The sequence below is a fragment of the Megalopta genalis genome, chromosome 2 (genome assembly GCF_051020955.1).
Source record: "Megalopta genalis isolate 19385.01 chromosome 2, iyMegGena1_principal, whole genome shotgun sequence".
NCBI lineage: Eukaryota > Metazoa > Arthropoda > Insecta > Hymenoptera > Halictidae > Megalopta > Megalopta genalis.
This window is the reverse complement of record NC_135014.1, coordinates 37,051,288-37,077,179: the sequence shown is the minus strand read 5'-3', so window position 1 is coordinate 37,077,179 and position 25,892 is coordinate 37,051,288. Positions and strand designations below refer to the sequence as shown.

Sequence of the window (25,892 nt, the reverse complement as noted above, 5' to 3'; positions counted from 1 at the left end):
GTTTTTATTTCGCTTACGAATTTAAACCGTTTTTCACGGAGAGAATTTTTTAACCTTGAGGTACAAGTAATAATCGGATGGAGCAATGTCTGGGGAGCACAGAGGATGAGGTAGAACGTCTCAATCAAACTGCAATAATTTTTGTCTTAGGACCAACGCAACATGCGATTTTGCGTTGTCGTGACGAAAATTTGACGGTGCGGAACTTCGAGTCGATTCACATATCCCATCTTGATTAAATGCTTATGTACCGTTATCCTGGGTATGTTAGTGGCATCCGCTATCTGGCGCACACTATATCGCGGATTTTCAGCGAGCATATTTTTGATGAGGTCCGCATCCATCGTTGTTGGACGACCGCTGCGGTCTTCATCTTTCAAATCATAATTGCCAGCTCTAAATCTCTTAAACCAATTGCGGACTGTCTTAATAGTCGTAGAACCATCGCCGTAAAAATACAAATCTCGGTACAAATCTCGTTTGCAGTGTTCTTTGCCCTATCACTTTTTTTAAAGCAATGAAGCATAACATGCCGCAAATATATGCTTCTTTTAGCTATCCGTATTGAACGGCGTAGAAAAATTTTTGTAAGGAACTTTGTCACCAACGAAACGTACTTTAAAATAGCTCTGGGATGACTGAAACCGATACCCTAAACAGCCTAGGGGTAAGTCTGCGTGTTTATATAAACACAGCCAGTTAGATTCATGAATAGCGCGGCGCGGAAAGAACTTATGGGACACCCTAATGTTTTCCGTTCTCGATAGCACTCCTTCGGCGCATCTGCGTAAGAGAATTGTTCGTACAAAAGGATTTTCGATCAGCACCGAATTAATTCATGTTAGGAGTTCGCTAAAGCGAACGGCGGCTGACCTCCGACAAGACCATTCCGCGCAAAATACAGGGTTCCCCGGAAAGAATCATCCGATTTCAAAAATTTATATTTAAAAAAAATTACACACAGAAAATTATAATTCAAACACGAATATAACGGGAAAATGTGCGAGTTTTACTTTTTACCCCATTGGCACTTGGAGGTTCGGAATTTTCTTAACACGGAACTACCAAACCGTTGGATTGGTCGCAGTTCATCCGATAATATGGTTCTACACAGTTGGCCTCCGAGATCACCCGAGCTAACCCCATGCGACTTCTTCCTTTGGGGATTTGTGAAGGATCTTGTCTTTGTACCACCTTTACCTACAAGTGTAAATGAACTGAAAAAACGCATTTGTGATGCTGTACAAACAGTTACCAGAGATACATTACACCGTGTTTGGCAAGAACTTTCATATCGCAATGATATCATACGTGTAACGAAAGGAAGTCATATTGAACACTTGTAAACAAAAACTCACACATTTCCCCGTTATATTCGTGTTTGAATTATAATTTTCTGTGTGTAATTTTTTAAAATATAAATTTTTGAGATCGGATGATTCTTTCCGGGGGACCCTGTATTTTCCGTTCTCGATAGCACTCCTTCGGCGCATCTGCGTAGAGAATTGTTCGTACAAAAGGATTTTCGATCAGCACCGAATTAATTTATGTTAGGAGTTCGAACAACGCGAACGGCGGCTGACCTCCGACAAGACCAGTCTGCGTTATTTTGGACGGGAAAAATCTCGCATAAAGCACTCTGTATGAAACGTGACGATTGTTCCGAAGTTTCTTGATACTCTTGTCTTCGCTGCGAAATTCCTGCTTGTAATTCGATCGTCCGCGCGGTTGCTCATTAACACGTTGACTGCCACGCGTATTTACAACAAAATCTCCTACAGGCCACTCGTGCCGCTATAGTGCCGTTAATTCATGTCTGTTTCTGTTCCTGCATGAACAGTTGGAATCTTTGCCGAGTACCGAATGGTATAACTTAAAATCTCTGCCCTTATTTTTTTTCAATAATGAAAAGAGATCGGATTGCCCGGAAGGAGAAGCATAAATAAAATTACATCGTCAGATTCTGATTTGGATACTGATAAATATAATCTTAGTGATAATGAATGTTATGAAGATACTATTGACGAGATTTTACGAGAATTGGTCATGGAAGAAGACAGAAATGTTGATGATACTGAGGAAGCTACAGTTCAAATAAAAGATACGAAATGGACCGATCAGAGGCACGAGCATATCTGAAAAAACAAACAATTTTTTGTCCAAGCTGTCCTGATCAACCTCAACTTTGCAGAGAATGTTTTAATGTTATACACTGCGAATAATTTTTTTAATAAACCATTTTTATAAGAATTCAATAGTTTCATTACCTCTTGTAGAATATTTGTCGAAACATTTTCGGAAATCCTTTGTAAGTAGTCAAATCAGCGTCACCCGAATTACGGGTGACGTGGCCTGATGAGAACTTTTGCTGTCACCCGAGTACGGGTGACGCGGCAGTCAACGCGTTAAAGAAATGCGTTCCCGATGAATTTTTCGCCGTGTGTCGGTCGATCGTAGATAATTCGTATCGGAACGCTGCGGAGATAACGTGCGGCCAATGAATTATACATAAAATTGCGAATCGATCGCGAGCCTCTCGGATACTTTCTCGTCAGGTGCACGGGAATGCCTCGTGTAAACGGAGCACGACCAGGAAGAACTTTTTCGCAAGCGCGAGCGGCAACGTGCCGCCGAAGAATCTCCAGGAATAGTGCGCATTCCGGCCGGGCCAGGAGACGATGCCCCCTTTCGACACTTTGTTTCTCCTTTTGCGTTCTTCGACGCCGCAAGAAACTTCACCCGGAAGATAAACAGAGGGCCGGGGGTCGCTCCGCCAAATACCCCATCGAGATTCCCCGCCATTCCACCGTGAACTCGGCAGACGATCTCGCCAGGTGAATTTCAGCTCGTGCCGAGCAGCGAGACGCGGAACACTATCCTCCCATAATACAGTCTCGAATTTACTCGAACAGTTTCACCGGGCGTGTATTTTTCGACGAGATCTGGACTCTAATCGAGGCGAGATTACCAGGCGATAGCTCGTCCGAACTATTGCGAAAAGAAAAAGCAGTTAAGAAAATGGTATCTTTAAATAGAAAAGTCTCCGTTATTTTCTCTGGATCGCTGTTCCCTCTATTTGACGCTAGATTTATTGGAACGTTAAAAGCAGCTGTTTCCTATTAGCTTATAAAAGTAACAATAACACGTTTATTCTGACTTTTTAACTCACGCGTTGTTGTAATATTTGTTGTACAAGTAGTGACAGAGATATTGAATAAATCATTCATAAATGCATCGTTGCAGTCTGAACGACCGTAAATTAACAAATCAAGTGGTCCGTCATTCTTGCGGGCTCGTTAAAAAATAATTCAGAGGACAATTAGTCGGAATTTCCTCGTCCGAAACCTCGGTAGAGCTTTCGCCGTCTAACTTTTCTGACAAGAGCAAAAGCCAGATGCTGGAATAGTTTGATAAGTCGCTCTTAAATCTTCGGGCGAATTATCTAATAAAAATCCGACAGCGAACCACCCTTTATTTCATTCAAATCGTCCACCATTGGCGGTTTCACTTTCGTCGTTCAACGTTTCCAATAAAAGACCGGCAGGTCCACAGGTAGCTATAAAAATTCATTCGACTAGTCAGTCCACTTAGCTGAAGAATATCGAAGAGAACCGTGTCTCCCAATTTCGTCCACGCAAACCCGGTTTTATCGTAGTTTCCTCTTTCCAGGCAGTCGCGGAGCGTTCCTCGTCGAATCAATGCTGACCAACGACCGCTAATCAACGCGGTTAATCGACGTTCGATTTAATTAGAGGCGAATTGGAACGAGCTTATCGGCGATTGCTCGCCTGCCAGCAATAAATTACGCGGACGTGATTTCTTGTGTCTGCTTAGGCCTGTGCTATGACAATGATCATCGGGGCTGCAGGCTTTGTGCGCGTTCGCTGCCGGGAACGAGTTTGCGAGTGCTTAACGAGCTTCTCGTTTTATTTTGGAGATGGTGGAAGCTTCGATAAGCTGGACGGATCCGTGTCCCTGCGAACTGGCACGTTTCTGCCTCCGCGAGTAATCCGATGATTAAACTGTAGATGGGAATGAAAATTGTCGACTTTAATTGCGGGAGGCAGAAGTAGATTCATAGTTTCGATGATCTTCGTGTTCTTAAGGATCTATACACTACTCTTTAATTATAGGGGATAACTGCAATGAATGGGACACATATTGAATCGACGTTATAATAAATTCCAATTCCAAATAAAATCCAATATGAATATATATATTTATAATATATATGATGTTATAAATATTGGGTTGGCAACTAAGTAATTGCCGATTTGTTCAATGAAATAAAAAATTCTTTTTTACTTGGAATGAAGTTTAATTTGTAATGTATTTTCCATTTTGTTCGATGACCTTTTGCCATCTTTCTGACAACTTGAAAATTCCACGCTCGTAGAAAGTCTGATCCTTTTCGGCCAAAACCTGAGTTAAGTGAGATTTTACAGCGCGTCATCATCATTAAAAGTTTTACCACGAAGGGAGTAGTCCAGGGATCGAAATAAGTGGTAATCCGATGGCACGAGATCAGGACTATATGGTGGGTGTAACATCAATTCCCAACCAATATCCATCAATTTTTGCCGAGTGGACAAAGACGTGTGCGGCCTAGCATTGTCCTGGTGGAAAATGACACCTTTACGATTGACCAATTCTGGTCGCTTTTCCTTGACCGCTGCATTCAATTTGTCCAGTTGCTAACATTCACGGATAATAAAAAATAACATAATAATAATAATAATTTTTTATAATATAACAATTACGGATATCATAAAAATGGGAGTGAGAGACATCTATAACTGAAATCGGCAATTACTTAGTTGCCAACCCAATAATTATAAAAAAGAATGAGGCTCCATTTATATGAGTTAAGCAAATTAATTAACCAAAGTTTACATTTTTTATAACATGAATAATTCTTTCAAAAGCATATATTGTATTAGAACAATAATGTGTAGTAAAAAATAATCCTGATACAATATTTGAATTATAAGAAATAATTCTAAAATTGATCGAAAATTTCATCGACAGATAATGTTAATTGGGGTAGGTAATTCATTTAATGAATTTGTTATAATAACAAGATCGGATTTAAGATCGGATTTAAATTGGATAATTTAAAAAATTTTGAATTTATCATAATTTTTAATATTTCGTATGGTCGTATTAACCCTGACCATTATCTCAAAAATTATGCATCCTTTTATAATAAAATTATGCTTGTTTCACAACTATTTTATGCATATTTAATCGCACGTAATTCGAAACCGCTAGCAGTTAATGCGTAATTATGGCAGACAATTATTTTCTTTTATGGTTTGAAGGTAATATTTTTCGTTTTTTTTTTCTCGTAACGTTGTACGAAGTGCTGTTACTTTCGACTGAGTTTCTATCGCATTCGATCAGATATCTTGGAGTCTCCAATGTTGAAAACCGACCATAATTATGATCTTATTCTGCTTGCTCTTGATTTGTCTACATTGGAGAATCGGAGGATCGCTGCAGATGCACTTTTCTTATTCAAAATTATTAACAATGTTGTCGACTCTTCGGCATTACTTAATTCAGTTAACTTTAATACCTCTGAGCGTTTTATCCGCTTCCCTCCATTATCCGCTACACCGAAATTTAAAACCGATCTTAGCTTCTATGATCGGATCACCGGAATCTGTATTTATGCTAATGGGATCACCGATAAAATCGATATTTTTTCAATGGCAGTGTCTGCAATTGTGAAATGACATTGCATAAGATGCCGAGAGCCGCCCTGTAACCTCTCTTGTATGTCACACGTCGCGTACGTTGCACATTCCTTTATATTTCATCATTTCCTGTACGTTATATTGGGCCTAGACACGTTATTTCAATAAATAAATAAATAAATAAATGAATAAATAAATTCTTCCTAAACTCTTCTCGAGTATCGCTTATTCGCTTTTCTCGCAAATACATGAAATTCGTAGATTATCGATGCTCTTATTCACAATTTTGTCGTCCGCTCGGACGACGGGAGCCGGGTCCATTTGGACCCAGACTTACAAACATTCCATCTAAATTCTAATTTTGTGTCAGTCACATGTAATTATTAACTATTAGTATTGAAGCTGATAAAAGGATTATCGTTGGTCCCAAAACAATATACAAATGAAAATGAATCGTGAAGATTCGAACGGATCTAACCGTGGCCGCCATAAATGCTGAAAGATGTCCGCCGTCCGAGGGTTAAATAATGTATTTCAAGTTTTTCCTCAGCGACAAATGATTCGGTGGGTCGTGGACATGCTGGGTAATCGGGACATCTGGCGGGGACCGGTTATCTCGATGCGGTCTCCCTCGACTTCCGGTCGGGGACGCGAATTTCCACAGGATGCGTCTATTCCGGCCGCGTCGAACACATTGGGAACCGTTTATTGCCCGCTGCTCGGTATTTACATGCGACTATTGACAGAGCGAAGTCATTTAATGTCGAAATGCAATCGAAATTTTCTACGGTCGACGCGTGCACGGCTCCGCGAGCGGGCCGACCGACGAGAGAAAAGCTCTCGCAGTCCTTTCAGCTCTTTAACAAAATACACTGCACGATCGTGCGTCCCGCTTTCAAAATTCATGAACGGCCGGAATCAGTGCCGGTTAATCTGCCGAGCGAAATCGATGGGAAACGGGGACCAGCAATCTTTTGTCCATGGAATAATCGTTCGTGATTCGTCGGGCGCAGTCTGACAGTTCCGGCGATTACTATTCGATTACATTTGTTACGACGTTTGGAAATATTGACGAGGCACACAATGTAACGAGTATATCGGTAAAAAGCATTAATTTTCCATTTTAATTCCGTTTTCCATATTTTAATACTGTTAGTAGCTTGATCATATTTATATTCGCTGAATTTAATTTTTAAGATAATTTTTGACATATAAAATAATTGCTGACATGTATCGACGAGTAATATAATAATTACGAAATATGCACATTTTCAGATATATTCGAACATAAATAAATAATAAGAAAGACAACAATTGGTCTTGTTTCTCTTCGGGTATTTCATCACAGTTCGGAGAGATCGTTGTTACTGACAGATGCTAGAAAGTATCTCATGGAAGAGCACTCAGGAGCAGATAAAACGTGTGCCAAATTAAAGGAAGCAGGGGAAACTAGCTGTAAAAAATAATGCAAAAAATCGATATGTTACGTCAATTTTCTGTCCTTTTTGAAAGTTGAAAAATGCGATAGAAATGTGCTGTGGTATGGAATAACTGTAACTCACCCGTAACTATAAATACAATAACTTTCAAATACGTATATAGCAACTAAGATAAAACACTTTTAACTTATTTACAAGATAGAGACACAAATAACACAATATACACAGTCATATTATGTACACAAAATCGTACGTAAAAAATATTGTGCACACGTAACGTATATTTGCTCGCGCGTCTTTTCTCGACTTCTAATCGAATCTCGCACCTTTATCCATTATTTGTGCTGCTAATACACGTCGCCCTTATGTCGGAAAAGTGTTAATTACATATTCGACGGAAGCAAACCTAAAACTTCATGTTGGAGTCATAATCAGTTATGGGAATAATATAATACTTTCACTTTACGCTATTCAACTTTCAATTAACGCTTCTATTAATTGAGGGAGGTGTAGAATACGTTTTCTCTTTATGAGATGTCTGCGCTGACTAACACGATTCAACCCGATAAAACAATAAAACGGTCGGCGAAGACGAAACACGTCGTTCCATTCTTTCGCGATTAAATCGTATATATCAGGTGGAAAATAAAAAGTTATTTCTGCCAGATTGATTTTTCTGTTCCACCTATCCGTTGAAATTCAACATCTCAGAAATGAATTGTTTTATTTTCGAACGCCCAACCGCCGTACTGTTCGATGTTGCGAAATGCCAAATATTAACACACTATCGGCGGGTCACGGATAGATAACGGGGGAAAATCAGCGAATTTCGAGGAAAATCCGTTCTTTAAAAAAACATCCAATATTTGTAAAATTGCCAATAAGATTTCGATAACGAGCAAAGATCGATAGAAATTAAAAAAAAGAATTGAATTTTTGAAAAAGGCATTGATACATTTCCCGCGCTCAGTGTGTTAAAAACATTTGAACGGCGTCCCGCGATCGTCGTACAAAAAGAGATCTCCGTTGCCGCAAGAAATCATTGAGATTTCAGAGGAGCATCGGCGCGACGCATCGTGATCCCGAACGGGATCTTCAAGGATCAACGAGGATCCTCCGAAGCGCGGCACCTCGCCGAGGCACCGTTCTCTCGGCGCGTTCACTTTTCCCCTCGCTTTGCTCGCCGGTAATTCGACACTCGCGTATAAATTACCCCGGCACAGTTATCTAGCCGCGGCGGTTTCATTTTCGTAAGCCGTTAGAAGCGAGGAGGAAAGTCCGCGAACCGGAGAAAATCGGCGAACACGCTTCTTTTCTATTCCTATCCGTCTCGCAACGTTCGCGAGCCTGACGCGTTTCCTAACGATCTCGCGGCCGCCGATCTCCCAGCTCCCAGCTGCCAGCTGCCAGCACGCGCGGAGAAGCCTCTTCCATTGTTCTCGGTCCTCGGGATCCTTATCCAGGACGCGGGCGTGCGAGTGAAAGGGAACTTCGCCTTGGTTATCTACCCGCGGCCGGACAATAGACAATGGCGAACGTCGCGGCACTCTTTTTCACGGCTGTTCTTCCTTCTTCGCTCCTTCATTTCCACGGGGTCACGGTTTATCAACCGGCGATTACCTGCATCGTCTAATTTGGCCCCGTGTTATCCGGCCACGTGGCCCCTCCCCCGCGCTTTCTCTCTAGACTGTGGATCTTTCCGCGAAATAAAAATTGTCTTCGTTAATTGCAAGATAATAGGAACCACGCAGACATTTATCCCTTCTTCGAATGCTTTCAGCGATAATAAATTTAAACGATCTTGCAGCTTTGAATTCGATCTATTCATTTTTCTTGTAAATGCGTAAAATCCGCAGTCTTCTTATCACCGACGGCGGCAAGGTTCTGATATATAGATTTCTAAAGGATGCACCGTTTGTGCAGTAAACATGAGTGGCGCAAGTCACATTTTCCTCATTGTGAGAGAGAAACGAGTGGTATTGTTTACTAATGCGTCTATTGTTCACTGACTAAGTTTATTGTTAAGATAATTTACAGTTTAGTTAATTTAGGGTTAAGTTAATTCGTAGTAACCTCGCAATTCATTTGACTTGACTTTTTAACATTTTGGCATGGTATATATTACATTTTCAAATATAAGAAATACAATAGATCGGATCGACACTATGCAGTAGAATGATTAATTAAACAATGATAACAGAATTCTTTAGATAACAGAATTATCTTATATTTTTAACTGAGCGCATTATCATAAAATACACATCATGTCGTAGTTCCACAGCGCTACAATTACTGCGAGTTCTACTTGTGAATTGATTGCAATATTCTACAATATTATATATATATATATTGGGTTGGCAACTAAGTAATTGCCGATTTGTTCAATGAAATAAAAAATTTTTTTTACTTGGAACGGAGTTTAATCTGTAATGTATTTTCCATTTTGTTCGATGACCTTTTGCCATCTCTCTGACAACTTGAAAATTCCACGCTCGTAGAAAGTCTGATCCTTTTCGGCCAAAGACTGAGTTAAGTGAGATTTTACAGCGTCGTCATCGTTAAAAGTTTTACCACGAAGGGAGTTGTCCAGGGATCGAAATAAGTGGTAATCCGATGGCGCGAGATCAGAGTTATATGGTGGGTGTAACATCAATTCCCGACCAATATCCATCAATTTTTGCCGAGTGGACAAAGACGTGTGCGACCTAGCATTGTCCTGCTGGAAAATGACACCTTGACCGCTGCATTCAATTTGTCCAGTTGCTAACATTCACGGATAATAATAAATAACAATAATAATTATAATAATAATTTTATAATATAACATTTACGGATATCATAAAAGTGGGAATGAGAGACATCGGCAATTACTTAGTTGCCAACCCAATATATATATATATATATATATATATATATATATATATATATATATATGTGATTAAAAATATAAGATAATTCTGTTATCTAAAGAATTCTGTTATCATTGTTTATATATATATATTATATTATATTATATATATATATATATATATATATATATATATTAAATATGTTAAATATATAAAAAATATATATATGTTAAATATTATTGTATATAATATATATTCATATATTGTCAGATATTATTATACATATATTCACATGTTATTAAATATTATTATATACAAAATATTCAAACATTATTAAACATTATTATATACAATATATTCATATATTTTTAAATGTTATTATATCCACATTCATCCTTTACGATTCAATGGAGATTGGCGAACAGGCAAAAATAGATCGCGAGGCGCAGAATAATCTTCGCCAGTGACTAAGTCGTACAACAATTTTCCTTTTCCACGGTGAATCTAACCTCGTCCTTGTACAGCAAGCGAAAGTTAAGCTTTTAAGCGATAGTGTGTCTTGACTTCCTGCCAGGTCTTTTCAACCGCAGACATTGTTTTCCTGTCCCCAGTTTTTACCGGCCTCTCTTCTACTTCACCTCGTCGAGATTATCCCCGATCTCAGTTTTTTTTTCGCGTGCCGAGATCCAGTTTTATTCTTTCCAATTTCCATTTTTAATTCCATTTCACCCGGTCCTCCGGCGAGGTTTAACGAACCGGACCGGAGTGGTCTCTCTCTCTCTTTCTCTCTGATTCCCCGCGGAAATTCGCATGCGGACATTCGATTAACCCCCGCAGTTCTCCAGCGACCTCGGGAGCTGCAATTCTTCCTTGTTGACCGTCGAGAGTTGACGTTCGCGTTGTTTCGACGCAGCGGACGTCGCCTCCGTCGATTGATTGATAAATCAGCCGACTGGAAACATTGATACTTTTTGTCTCCGAGAGAAAGAAACCGACAGCTTGCGAACGATCGAACGAATTCACAAAGATCCACAGTTAGTTCGGTTGGGATCGACCCTCCGCCATATCTGACGCTCCAGGGCGTTCGGGATTTAACACTAAACCTTACCGAGCCGTAAAAGTAAGTAACGTATGTTACTACTTTTTATAACGATAATAAGATTGTATTTATATAAACCTTCCGTCATTTCTATGATACGCATACTTGATGACATTTATATGAACGCATGCTTGATTCAAGAAATTGATTCGATCGTTCGTTAAAAACGAATCTCCACAATTCGAACAATTTGCAAATAAAAAATGAGACCGGCCCCCCGAAATGATTATCTCTAAACTCGAAACCAATAAGATTCGCTGTGAAATGATCATTTCTTTTCCTTTTTTTTTTTGACGCGAGCCAATAAAATTCGCCCTGAAATGGTATTTTAGACCAATACGATTCGACCTGAAACGATTTTTAGACTCGAACCAATATCGATCCGCACTGAAAGTTCCCTTTACCTGAATCAACAAGAAACGATTGTTGCTCGGAAACGATTGTTTTTAAACTTGGCCGATAAGACGGGACCAGAAAATGCCTTAGACTTCGATCACTACGTTTCGATCTAAACCGATCAATTTTAGGTTCGAACCGACGCAACTCGCGAACGTCTTCCTGATTTCGAGTAGCGGCACAGTTTTATCGCGAGCATCGTACCTGTACGTGTTAAAGGCTCGCGTCCACGGCTGGCCAGGCTCGAATAGTTAATCGCGCGGCTAACTCGCAAAAATGTCAGGTTTATCGAGCATAACGAGACTTTGCTAATCGGCAAGGAAAGCGACGCGACTGCTTTCTCGGTGGTTTTGCATGATCGCGAGCGTGACTACCAGTTGCGTTAGAAGCTTTCGCTTTCAGAAACACACACGCTGCAACTTATTAGCCGGTCACGAGCGCCTGAGGCGGCGATGCATCGCGGTGCATCGCGTTGCATCGCGTCGGTTGCTTTGCGTTGTCCCGTCCCTGCGATGATTTACGGATGCGCCATTTGTGTTTTCTCCCACGATACGCCCGGAGCAGCCCGTTCTCGTGATCCCCGAGTATTTCCCTTCGAAAGTGAAACCCGATTATCGCGGTTTTTCATTAATTCCACTCCGAGACGGACTTGCAGCGATCGCCGTAGATAGATAACGGGGCCACAAATAACGCAGTTAATCCCGGCCGAGCTTATGAAATTTAATAAGCACACGCCTTTTACACGTAGCTTTTTACATAAACAATTAGCGAAAATTCGTGTGCGCCGCGTTATCATTCCGCGGTGTTTATTAGCCGTGCAATGATTTCTTGCGATCCGTGCTCGCGATTGCGTCGGGCGCACACTTATCGTTATCAATTTTCGAGGCAGTTAGCAATTAAACGTTTTCACACCTCCGGAACCGAGAAAATGAAATTCGTAGGCAAAAAGGATCCCATGGTATTTAACGATCATGAATATACTCGACGGTACACAACGCGACCAACCGAGGTACGATGCCAGAGTGTAGACAGATCGCAGATCAAAGTTTCATCCTCGATTTGATTAATAATAACATCGATTGTACATCGTTGACTAGACAGATGTATTTCTAATGCCTTCTAAAGCCATCCTTGAATTTGTATCGTGCTTCTATGTATACAATGTTTAATCTAAACATGGCCTATGTAATCCGATGAATCGCATCGCGGCAGTTTCACGCGCACTGGACGGCAACGTCGTTCTTTTTACCGGTTCTCTGCAGACCTCTAAACGTTAATTGCACAATATTATCACTAGGCTGCGAAATAAAATTTGCCCAAGAGGATTGTAAGAAACAGAAAATAGTGTACCAATATTAGTCAATTCTTCGTATGTTTTTATAATCTTATATTTCAGCTATTCGTTTTTTTCTACCATAAGTGCATAAAATCCGCAGTCTAATTATCACCAGTGCAGTCGCATAATGCGTACAATCTCCTGCTCTGAAATTATTTGCATGCAAAGAACTTTTACCAATAAAAAGAACCGTTTTTTACAAAGGACCGTTTACCAATAGATAATAACAATAATAATAATAATAATTTTAACGACATCGATACACGTCGAAAGCAAGAAGGATTAATGTTCGATTTCTCATCCTACATTCGCGAAAACGCTTCGCGGGCTCCAGCAAATAGCTTCTCGCGAGACATCAAAATCGAGTTACGTTGCCGTTTCTAAGAAGGCGAGCTAATGAAATCAGAATCAGGGCAATTCGGGTCAACAGTTACCGGATGAAATTCCGATTGAAATTCCGGTCACGCGTCCGTTTCATTCTTCGAAGGCGGAGCTTCGGGGAAAAGCCTCCTCTCCGAGTCGAATTCGCAAGTCTCGCTATTCGACGCCGTGCCGCATAGTGAAACGAAACACCTATTTTCTCGGACGTCGTCGGCCAGAATTGATTGCCGAAATTTTGTGCCGTAGCTTCATTAAATCTTGAACACTAAACCGCCGGTCAAACGACCGGTGTCAGATCTTCGATTTCATAGCTGTGTCGAAGTCACGAAGCTGCTTCCATTAGAAATTGTTGAATTTATTTGTTCATCCAGGGGCACACGCTGTTACAAGAATTCTGAATGGATAAATTCTATCTTGTAATTCTTACGTGGTAATTTTTGTTGGTCGCTTTTAGACCCCGGTAGGTTTGATAAGTAGGTCGATAAGCGTTGATAAGCGTTGACAAGTTTCGTGTGCTACGATCACTTATTGAAGATTTTGGCTGATGGCGGTCAAGACGATACAGTAAATTCTCCCCAATTATCCTTCAACTTGCAAGCAAAAATGGACAATTCGGGAGGAGACCTTGCGCCTCGTTTTCATAGTTGCCGATTGTCGACAACTATGAAAACGAGCCGCGAGGCTCGAATAGTCGCATCTCCGCTTCTCAAATTGTCCATTTTTCTTTACAAGCTGAGGGACAATCGGGGAGAATTTGGCGCGGATGTTTCGTCCCACTGTGCGTCGCATCGCGTCGCGGCGCGAGGGAAAGCAGCCCGCGGGCCGCGGCGGAAATCGCGCGGAAATAATCGGTCGAAAAGTCTGCCGGACGATAACGCGTCGCAATTAAAAGCAAATGTAACTTGGCCCATTGAAACTGAAGTGAACGCGAGGCGACGTCGAGGACGCGCCGAGCCGAGTCGAGCCGCGCCGGTGATAATTGGTCGCCGCAATAACGAATCGTCTGGCCCTGCTCGCTAACGAGACCACGCTCGCTCGCACTCGCGCGGCGTTAATTGTTGCCTCGGCGCGTCCGTTCTCCGCTGTCCGCTGCCCGTTGTCCGTGCTTTCGCGCTGTTTGTTGCCCATCGCGCGTACGCCAACGACGAAACGCTGTTATCCACCCCTTCGATCGCCCGCTGACTTTCAACGAGCCGAGCTTCGTTCTTCAAACCCGCTGCCAGTCCCACCTTCTGAATGCGACAAACTCGAAATTAGCTTTTCCGAGACACCTGCGTACGCCGCGATTCTCGTTTCCTTTTCTGCAATTAGATTGCAAGGCAACCTGAGCGCGAGGCTCTCTTCGGTTGGAAGGCGACTTCTAGCAACCTTGGTGGTAATCGTTAACTCGTAGATCTTTATGCGAAATAGGAATTGTCTGCATCGACTGCAAGATTCAGGAGCCAAGTAAAAGATGCTTTATTTCTTTGAACTCTTTCGATCCTTTTAGTCCTTCGATCTTCTCCGGATTCCACGAATCTTTTGCTGCCGTTTAGATACTTTAGGTCCTTCGACTTTCTTCAAATTTTTCTAAAATTTCGATTATTTTTATACCGTTGTCAGCATTAATATTATACGTTTTTGTTCTTTGTTGTAAGAATGGGCGTTTAGCCGTGCATATAAATAAGTGAAATAAATTAAATGAAATTATTTTGAAGCTGCGTTCGTCCATTCTCGCCGTAAACGCACACTACCAGCGCAGTCCGTAAATTGTATCGAGTCGTTTGATTACGCTGCGCTTTTAAATACTGCTGATTCTTCTGCAACATCGTGACTCTTCGAGCGACCCAACGCGCGGACTGGCGCTTCGCCCACATACAGACAACATAATTATTTGTTCCGATTTGATTTCAATTTTACGGAATTTTTGAGATAGTTCTCTTTTGGCGCGGTGGCCGGGTCTCGCTCGACCCATACCGGCATCTACAGCATTTCACTTACGTCGATTTATTTATTTTCTTATTATCGCTAATATTGCCGTAACTAAATGGGATATAGGAAATAATAAAAACTCTTCATTTTTTGCTATTTACAATAAATAATTTATCACGTTTCCTTACGCGTAATAAAGGTCGCCGGAGATCCGGTCACCGTCGTGCGAGGTTTAACAAAATTTCTCGCCACAGAATTGTTCGCAAACGCGCAAAGATACGGTCGACGGTCGCGAGCAATCCCGGCATGGTTTCAAAGAAGATCCCGATGGAGCATTTCCAAGATCTGCTACGAGGGAGTCGCAGGTTGGGTACAGAATCAGATCAAATTTGATTTAGTCGGCAGACGCGTGTGCATCGCGGGTCGCTTCAGTTCGCGAAGTTTTCGAATGCGTCGCGCAACACGGCGTCCGGCTTCGAATCGCGAACGAGCGGCTGTTGGATAATCTGCGAAACGAAATCTGCGAATCCGCTCCTCCGGGCCCGAGCGGAACGCTCGCTGGCTCTCGCCGCGGACCCCTGTTGCGGTAATTGTTAACGGCGATTGTAATTACAGCGTCGATGTTACGTCGGTGTCGGTCGGACGAGTTATTACAGGGTTGCTGTTTCCTGGTGATTGTGTGCGCTAGATTTCACTTGCTCTTTCCGGCTGCGGAGCATCAATTGCACCGAAAAATAATCCATTGTGCAACCAGGTGCCTGGTATTTAACGCTGTTTTTATCAGAGGGGTCGAACGACACCTTCGACATTCTTATTTAACATTGTTCTTGTCAGAGGTATCAAACGACGCCTTTGGACATTTTTATTTAACACCGTTTTCTCCAAAGCGGTAAAACGAACATTTTTATTGAACATAAATCTTTAAACATTTTTATGTAACACAATTTTCATCAGAGAAGTCGAACGACGCCTTTGGACATTTTTATTTAACACCGTTTTCTCCAAAGCGGTGAAACAAACATTTTTATTGAACATAAACCTTTGAACATTTTTATTTAACACAATTTTCATCAGAGAAGTCGAACGACACTTTTGGACATTTTTATTTAACACAATTTTCATCAGAGAAGTCGAACGACATCTTTGGATATTTTTATTTAACACCGTTTTCTCCAAAGCGGTCAAACGAACATTTTTATCTTCGAACATTTTTATCTATCACTGTTTTCACTAAAGGGGTGAAACGACATTTTTGAACATTCCTACTTAACACCATTTTTATCAAAAGTTTCGAAAGTTTTGATTCAAATTGATACTCCAAGTTCGACGATTTTTCGTCAATCAGCTTTTCAATTTTTCCTGTAACGATTGCTAAAATTTGGTAAACATAAGCGCCATACGTAAAATCGGTGAAAATAGTATCAATTCCATGATCAAGTTCTTCGAAAGACGCAAAAGTTCCTGCGACGTATGCTGATATCTACGTAGATTGTCGTCCTCCTGTTAGTCTTCCTATCGTAAAATATTTCACAATTATCTCGGCCATAAAATTCTCTTCGGAAACAACGCGGTGATGATCTTTGTGCCGGGAGAAATCGATCAGATTAGATAGAGAATGAAGTCGTTTCACTGCGCCACGGTGATTAGGTTCATCGAGCTGGCCGCGGAGTTCGCCTCTAGAGTAGCAAACTAATTATGCAATCCGTTTCGAAACGGCGATCTCCTCTCTTCCAGACAATTGGGAAACAGAAACTTTTAGACCGCAGTCGCGATGTTAACGATACCAGGCGAATGGCATAGGATATGATAAATTTGTATTTCGGTTTGCCGTGGTCCGCAAGATGAATGTCCACGACATCGATACTTTTCAATTCAATTTATCATGCAAATGAGAAAACGGAGGGACACGGCTGACTGGAATGCGAAATGGATTAGCACCTCAGCTAATGAACTATTTCAAATAGGACAAGGTACGCATAAAAGCAATTGTTCGTCGCTCAGAAATAGAAAAGACCAAGTTGTAGAGGATTTGTGAAACTTCCAATGTTCTATTATCCACCGGACATTATATTACTTACACGTCCAACTTTCCAACCACGACGATCAGTTCTCGAATTACCCAGTACTCTAAGCGAATGTCTGAACATAAAAAAGCTATATTGTTCATGTTCTTACCTTTCTAAGAGCTACAGATTGATACAATAAAGTAGAACCGTGTTACCACACACACGCACGCACACACCAACCGATACTATAGAACTTAAGTTACTCAGTGTATTATTTCTGTGATCTTTCCGCGGTGGCTAATGACCAGACTGCGGATCTTCGTGCGTTTACGGTGCGCGTGGATTTCTAAATTGCAACGGAACGCATAAATTAACAAAGTCCAATTGCATTATCAATTTCCTCTTACAGTGGGTAATTGTTTAGTTGACGAAAGAAACTGCTTCTTAATTGTTTGTACAGCGAGGTGTGAAAATGAGAATTTGCATTTGAAAATCCGCGGTCTACTAATGACTTAGCTGTTAATGCGATCTTGATAAATAAATAAATAAAATAAAACAAAATAAAAGGACCTCTCGAATCTGCCGCGATCCGCGTCGATTCGATCGTGTCCGCGTTCATCGCGTCTCTGTTCGCCTCTCGGATCTCGTTACAGTCGCTGCAGGGAAATTAGATTAATTCGGGAACGCTGCTCCAATTCGAAATTACGATTTATCGAGTTAGCGACGCGCAGATGGCCCGATCGCTCGCAGACGAAGTCTTTCAATCGACGCGATCGATGCTCTCTGTCGTTAATCCGGAGACGTCGAATTCGTCTCCTCCCCGCCTTTCCTTTCGCGATCTGGCCGCACGTGTTCCATCTTATCCGATCGACCGATAAACCGGCTGTCTAATCACGCTGATCGAAAGCAAACCGCTTCCCCGAACTGTGTCCGTTCTCCGAATTACTTTAACCCTTTCACAGTTTAATCGATATACCACGGCGACGCGGGGTACGAGTCAAGCGATAAGCCAAATAAATTTGTTTATAAGCCGCGTTACGTTATCTCCCGCTTGTTTATTCTGCCCATGGTATCGTATTATGCATTTCAGCGAGGGTTTATACAATGTCCGGTCGTCTCGAAAGCTCCTTTCGTTTCCCACAAAGATATATGCAGGGTGTCCTAAAAATGTCTCGCAATCCGAAAGTGGCGGGTTTCTCAGGTCATTTGAAGCAACTTCTTCCTTTATAAAAATTTTCTCCGAGGCACCGTTAACGAGTTATTAACGAAAAACAGTGACCAATGAGGGGCGAGCTCAGCTAGCGCGAGACGACCGAACCAATGAGCGGAACTGGGCTTCGTGCGCTGGTTGGCTGGGCCGCCTCGCATCAGCCGTACTCGATTCTTATTGGTCACTGTTTTTCGTTAATAACTCGTTAACGGTGCGTCGGAGAAAATTTTTGTAAAGGAAAAAGTTGCTGCAAATGATCCGAGGAACCCGCCATTTCCGGATTGCGAGATATTTTTGGGACATCCTGTAGTACAGCGACAATACTGGGACAAAATAGATGTTTGAAACAGTTAATAGACTGTAAATAGTTTTATCTACTATAAACGTTTTTTGAAATACATAGTTACATATGGAAATAGCATTTCAAATACATTTAACTAGGTAATATCCATATGTAACTACTATATAAAAAAAAGAGTTTATTTGCCAAAAATTCGATATTACATTAAAAGATAAAAATATTTATAGTCTATTTACTATTTCAAAAATCTATTTTTACCCACCCCCTGTTAAATAAATGCGGATTAGAAAAGAGCAAACCATTGACAAACGAACTATTAGAACAACCTTTCTGGTAAAAATAAAAACATGCGACGATTCATTTCCTGTGATTTAATTTTTTGGGAATCGCGCGACGACTTTAAATCGTGAAAATCATCGGAAAGACAAGCAGATATGAATTGTGGAATAACGAGCGATAAGAAACAGCGTTTCGAAGCGTCGTCGAGGTTGCGTTTAGTTCCTTCGAAAGTCCGAATTTTCCTCGGATCGCCAACGGGGAACGGAAGAAATAAAAATATTGCGATCGCTTCCCGAGTGAAAGCATGAAGCGCGAATCCAGGAAAGAAATCGGTCAGTTAGTGAACCGATGCGATTTTTAGAGAAACGGCGCGAAAGTGAAATGAATTTTCTAGGGCGCCCCTAACTGCGATACTTGTTAACATTCTGATGCGATACTATTTTAGCTTCGCAATAATCAAGCTCGTAGAATTCCCTTTCCCCCGCGAAGAAGGCAACTTCCACGAAAGTTCCGCAACGCGGTCAGCTCGGAAATTTCTCGAAATCGTCATTCGGCGACGCACTATGGAACGAAACGTCCGTTTTCTTTGGTCTCGTCGACCAAAATTGACTGTCGACAACGTTGAACGATTTCGATGACATTTTCAGCATGCATACAAATTATCGAGATCTGAAAAACGCACTCCTTAAATTTTTGTCACAATTTAAAAAAACGTATGTTTTTTATATGTTTTGTCATCTCAAGTAATAGAAAAATAATTAGTAGCAAAATTATAATTTAATATACTAGTCCCTCTATCATCTAAAAAAAAGTTCATGTCATTTAGCCTAGTTCAGAAAGAGTTGTAGCATTTTTAATTAGCGTTTTATTCACATGTATTTGTCCCTGACTGTACATTTATATTAGATTTATTTGATTAATCGCAGCTGTCAGCAGCTACTTTTTCTTCTCCTTAATTCCCTTTCTTTTTTCTTTCATTCTTTTGTGTTTTCTAATACTAGAATCACTAGAATGCAGATTTTTATGTAAAATAAAAATTGCCTTCGTCAATTGCAAGATATAGAAAATGAATAGCAAGTTCGTTCTTCCTCGAATCATCTTGATATATTACAAACAATGCATTGACTTTTAAAATGTTTTTAATTGTTACAGTGTTTCGAATTATAACTATCCAATTTTATCATAAATGCATAAAATCCGCAGTCTACAGATTTAATGAAGCTATAGCACAAAATGTCGACGATTGGCCGGCGACGTTCACAGAAATAGGTGTTTCGTTCGAACGTGCGACGTAAAAAAAGGCGGGTGGACGATTAAATAATTGCGAGGGGAAAATCCACGGGTGCCGCGGTACCTCCCATCGCGATTCACCCAGTTTCGTAGCTTCCGTGACCGAGATTCTCACGGTTCTCCGTACTAGAGCTGCAAGATGCTTATCGTTCGCTCGTTACAGGATGATGGCCGAGCAAAGCGCCGTCGAATTTCTTTTTCACGGTGAAATAACGCTTGCCAGAGTAAACAGAAGCACCGCGCGGAGGGCCAAAGCGACGAAGTTGCGTAAAAATCAAAGAGCTTTTCATCGAGATCAGTTCAAACGACGATTCATTTTCGCGTTCCAGCTGAAATGTTCCAGATTAAGAGGAAAATAGAGAGACATTCTCGAATGTTGAAATATTCCGACAAAATTGTGATTCATCCAATACCGTGTACACTTGAATTTTTCTTTATGACAATGGTATATACATCATTTACAACTCTTCTCAAGGATTTTGAACAAAAAATCTATTTCGGTGAACAAGCTAACGAAATCATGACTTTTTTTGTTGAGATGGTAACCCGCCGATTCTTTCTTAAAATCCTGAAGCAGTCGATTTTACGACCGGATTTGAAATCGGTGTGTCGAAATCGACGAGAAAACGTAACATGTCATTAAAAAAGAGGTCGGATAAATCAGAATTTTGTTGGAATATTTCAAGTCGAACGGAAATTTTCACGGTTAAATTTCACCGTTCGCATCATATATTCTCTCTATTTTTCCCTCGTTCTGCAGCATTTCAGCTTCAAGGTAAAACGATCTGCGCCGCTTTATCACGTTTCTATCCGAAAAGTTCGTCTATGTTGGCGCAACTTTTTCATTTATCTGCGCTGTGCGCCGCACCGATGGGTCCGCCCCGGAGAACACCGCCGCGTATCTTTCCATCCCCGCGGTTTTCCACGTTTCATTTAATCGGGGCTCGATGGCGCGAGACCAGTTCTGCGCGATCGACGAGCCGGCTGGAGCAAGGTTGTTCAGCATTATGCAATCGGGTAATCGAAAACGAGCCGCGGTCGTCGCTTTTCTCCACGGTCGCCGTTGAAAAACGATCGAGCTCCCGCCGGGGAAGATAAGGGGCAACGACGGTGTCGAACGGAGCATGATTTCGATGGGAACGTCGCGTCGCGCCGGTCGTCGACCTCTCTATCGGAGAAGACGATCCGATACCGGTCCGGGGGTAACGACGGGGACACGGATTTTCGAATCGCATCCCCGTTTATATCATCCGATTCGCCCGTTCATCCGGATTGCCCCATTGTCGCGCTCTAATCCTCCGATTCTCCAATCTTTCACTTTGGTATCGATCTCACAAATTTCCTCCGTGATCGAGGATCTCTCCGGTCCGCTCGGGGTCTCGATTTTCTCGATGATTCTTTTATGGATCTTTATATCAACTTTATATCGCTTTATATCAACAATAATAATTATAATAATTATAGAAATAATAATAATAATTTATTCATGCTCACTCATATTCATATATAAATTATTATTATCATTATTCATGCTCACTCATATTCATATATAAATTATTATTATCATTATTCATGCTCATTCATATTCATAAATAAATTATTATTATTATTATTACTATAATAATTATAATTATTATTTATTATTTTTATAATATATATTATAATTATTATTTTCTTTTCTTTCCTTTTGTTTGTGCTCGTGCGGTGACTATGTAAAATCTCTTTCTTTTATATATATAAATAGTATATATAATTATATATATATAATTTATTATATATATTTATTATTAATTATATATGTGTACAATAAATATGCATATAAACATATGTATATATACAATATATGTATACAATACAGGCTGTCCCAAAAATGTCTCCGCAATCCGGAAATGGTGGGTTCCTCAGATCATGTGAAGCAACTTCTTCCTTTACAAAAATTTTCTCCGAGGCACCGTTAACGAGTTATTGACGAAAAACAGTGACCAATAAGAATTGAGTACGGCTGACGCGAGGCGGCCCAGCCAACCAGCGCACGAAGCCCAGTTCCGCTCATTGGCTCGACCGCCTCGCGCCAGCCGAGCTCACCTCTCATTGGTCATTGTTTTTCGTTAATAACTCGTTAACGGTGCCTCGGAGAAAATTTTTGTAAAGGAAAAAGTTGCTTCAAATGACCTGAGGAACCCGCCACTTTCGGATTGTATGATTGTATATACACACATATGTATAATGGATATAGTAGGTGAGAGATTTCATCAGACATGCAAGTACATAGCTGCCACTGGTGAAAAAGAAATCCAGGAAAAATAAAAGAAAAAGGACACAGAGAAAAATTAACACAGAAGGAAGAAGAACGACGTTGAACCGTGACCGCAATAACAGCTGGAAGAGGATCATTTGCAGCACCGTAGAATGTAGAATATTTCGGTGATCGATACCGGGATCGAAAGCTGGCATTCGCGGCGTTTCAGATCGGAATCGCGTTTCCCAGATGAAATTTCGTCGATTCAACGCCGTGGGAGCTGCCGGGACATTGTGCTCCAGCTGCGACCGTTCCGACGCTTGCGATTAAAACGCAAAGAGGTTAATGAGAAAGGGACAATGGTACGAAGAGAGTAGGTGCCGAACGAAAATCGGAGAACTGGAGCGAACGATGAAAGCGCGCGCGCGATCACCGATCGTCGGTGATCGCGCTTCGAAAAATTGGCCAGCTATTGCAGCAATCGCGGGCGGAGAACCGGCGTGGATCGGCGGAGGAGAAGCAGAGAATCGGCGTGTCGGTCGACCGTGACAATTCCGCGGCGCGCCGGTTCCAATGATCGACTCGGCAACTTTCTTCGAGTCGGTTTCCGGCGCGAGCGACGCGACTCGCGATCGGCGCGAGCCACGATCGAACGGAACAAACAGCCTCTCGCGAAGCGATTCTGACCCAGATATACGGAGACCGAGTCGAAACGGGGTTCCGGGCGAGAGCTTACCGCTGATCCAGATGATCGCGAACGCGTTAACGAATCACTTGTTGCGAGGGGCAGCTCTTTCTCCGGAAGCGGAAGCAAGGAAGCGGAGATAAGCGATCTTCGCCGCGCGGACGACGATAATGACGACGCTCCTGGCGCGGCGTCCCACGGTTCGATCTCGAGGAATGCGTGAAAACGACTTCGCCATTGTTCGTACTGCATGTCCCTCTTCCGTCTAGAAACGCCGGCGACAAAGAGGCTAATGGAAACATTTGATCCTTCGAAATTCTTCGCGCTTTGTTTCTACTTAACCAGTTAGCTGTGTTCGACGAGTGTACGCGTCATTGCGAAGTTGCAGTATACGGTAATGTCTCCCTAACTGACGTTGAGATTGTGCACAAAAAAATGGACAATTTAGGAAGATGAGATACGATTATTCGAGCCCTGCAGCTCGTTCTTATAGTTGCTGACAATTCGTAACTCTAAAAGCAAACAAAAGCTAAAAAAAGCTAAAAGCTAAACGAACCGCAAGGCTCGAATAATCGTATCTTCTCTTCCCATATTGTCCACTTTTGTGGACAATCTGAGCGTCAATTGGAGAGACATTAGTGTATTTTGTGTCACGACGAGTATACTCGTCGCGCGTGAAAAGTAGTGACCATCGGCTACTTAAATTGTAATTTTAGTGAAAACGAAAACATATTCTCAAATTTCAAGATGTTTAGAATATTTCGAGGCCAACAGGATTAGAAAAGAATCACGATATTGGTGTTCGACATGCAAAGGTTCACTAAATATCACTACAGCAGCAGTTTGAATTTTTAATTTTTATAGGTATTTGATTTTTCCTGCGTTTTTCGTTCATCATGTATGTATTATACATTAATGTCAAGTGAATAAGTAAATATTAATAATAAAATTGTTAATTTCGTCAAATAAAACCGTCTTTTTGATCCAATATTTTAACAGCGACGCTCGCTAAGTGTTTGACGAGTATACTCGCCATCGCTTGATTCTCGCGACACATACAGGGTGTCCCAAAAATATCTCGCAATCCGGAAGTAGAGAATTCCTGAGGTCTTTTGAAGTAACTTTTTCCTTAGCGAAAATGCAATTCGCGGCATTGTTTACGAGTTATTAACGAAAAACAGTGACCAATGAGTGGCGAGCTTGGCTGGCGCGAGACTGCCGAGCCAATCAGCGGAACTAAGCTTCGTGTTTTGTCCGTACGTTCGGTTAGTCGCCTAACGTACATGCGCGACCGAACTATTGTACGCTCGATTCACGCTTCCTACGGCAAATTAATGACGTGGAAGGGTCTCTAGTAGTCTTAGAGAACTTTATTTTTTGTGTTGTACTCTCTGCGAGCGCTGGTGGAAGAATGCTCTTCCAACGCTGGAAAGTCGTGGAAGAGCACCCGTGGATGGAGGTAGATTGTTTATTATTGGTCAAGGCACGAATCACCCCTTGGACGGGGGTGTCTGCCTTGACCCTTGTTGGGGCCTGAGAGGGTTTCCCCAATGGTGGGACCTTTTTATGGCCCTTGTCTCTAGACGCAACACTTCGTGCGCTCATGAAAATTGTAATATAAAATTATAGCCTCTTGTCATTAATATTTGAGCATTCGCGCATATTTAGACACACAATAAACAAAATACACGTCGAAAATGATCGTATTCTAATGAAGTTATTATTTCCAAGCTGTTCTAAAAAACTGCCACAACCAGATCCAATGTCCACGTTCGTCAAGAAACGAACGATTAGGTTAGATTAGATCTTTTAAGAAATTTCTAGAAGGAGTCGATGAGTTCAATTTTGATTAAAAAGTCTCGTCCGCGTGTCAGCAAAGGTTGCCGCCTCTGGGCGAGGCAAGGGCAGAGGTTCCGAGAAAGGTTGAACGAGGGCAGAGCTGGCTGATTGGGAAACGCGATTAACGAGCAATTAGAGGCCGTAGTGTCAATCGCTAAAATTAACCTATGCCTCGCGTGGACCGGATTGCCTGTTAACAAACGGCAGAAAGAGGCTCCGGGGCTAATCGGTTCATGGTCGTTTGCCTCTTGGAGGCAGCTGAGACAGCTCAGAGCCTGCCTGATGGCGCACCTCTCCCACGGAAACTCCATTTTCTACGTTGTTGTTCTTTTCACATCGCACCGATGCAGTTTCCGCAAACATTCGAATCCCTGTACACTCTTAAAAATTAATTCTTCTTTTCGTAATACAGAGAAAGATCGTTTATATTCTTGTTATCATTCTTGTTAGTACTATTGTTATATTGATTGGTTATATTCTTGTTTGCACTATTCATCGTTTATGTTCTTGTTAATATTTTTGTTTACACTATTTATCGTTTATGTTCTTGTTAATATTTTTGTTATATTGATCGGTCATATTCTTGTTTACACTATTTTATCGTTTATGTTCTTGTTAATATTTTTATTATATTGATCGGTCATGTTCTTGTTTACACTATTTTATCGTTTATGTTCTTGTTAATATTTTTGTTATATTGATCGATTATATCCTTGTTACATCGCTTGATTTTATTTTTGTTTACGCTCTTTATAATCTTCGTTTCGAACTAGAACAATTTATTTTTACCATTGCTCGATCTTTGTCAAAAATACACAAAAATTGTCTATTTAAAAAGAAGATGCTTTTTGTATCCCTAATTTTCTATAAAAAAAAACATATATTCATTCTCTATTAAAAAGATTCTGTTCTACTCTTTCGGTTCCTAATTTT

The 25,892-nt window shown here is 41.2% G+C and overlaps 1 protein-coding gene across 1 annotated transcript in view; it reads left to right on the top strand.

The window, feature by feature from the left end:
- The window catches only part of LOC117225397 (uncharacterized), a 47,693-nt gene that overhangs the window by 3,194 nt on the left and 18,607 nt on the right, over window positions 1-25,892 (top strand). The window lies entirely within an intron of this gene.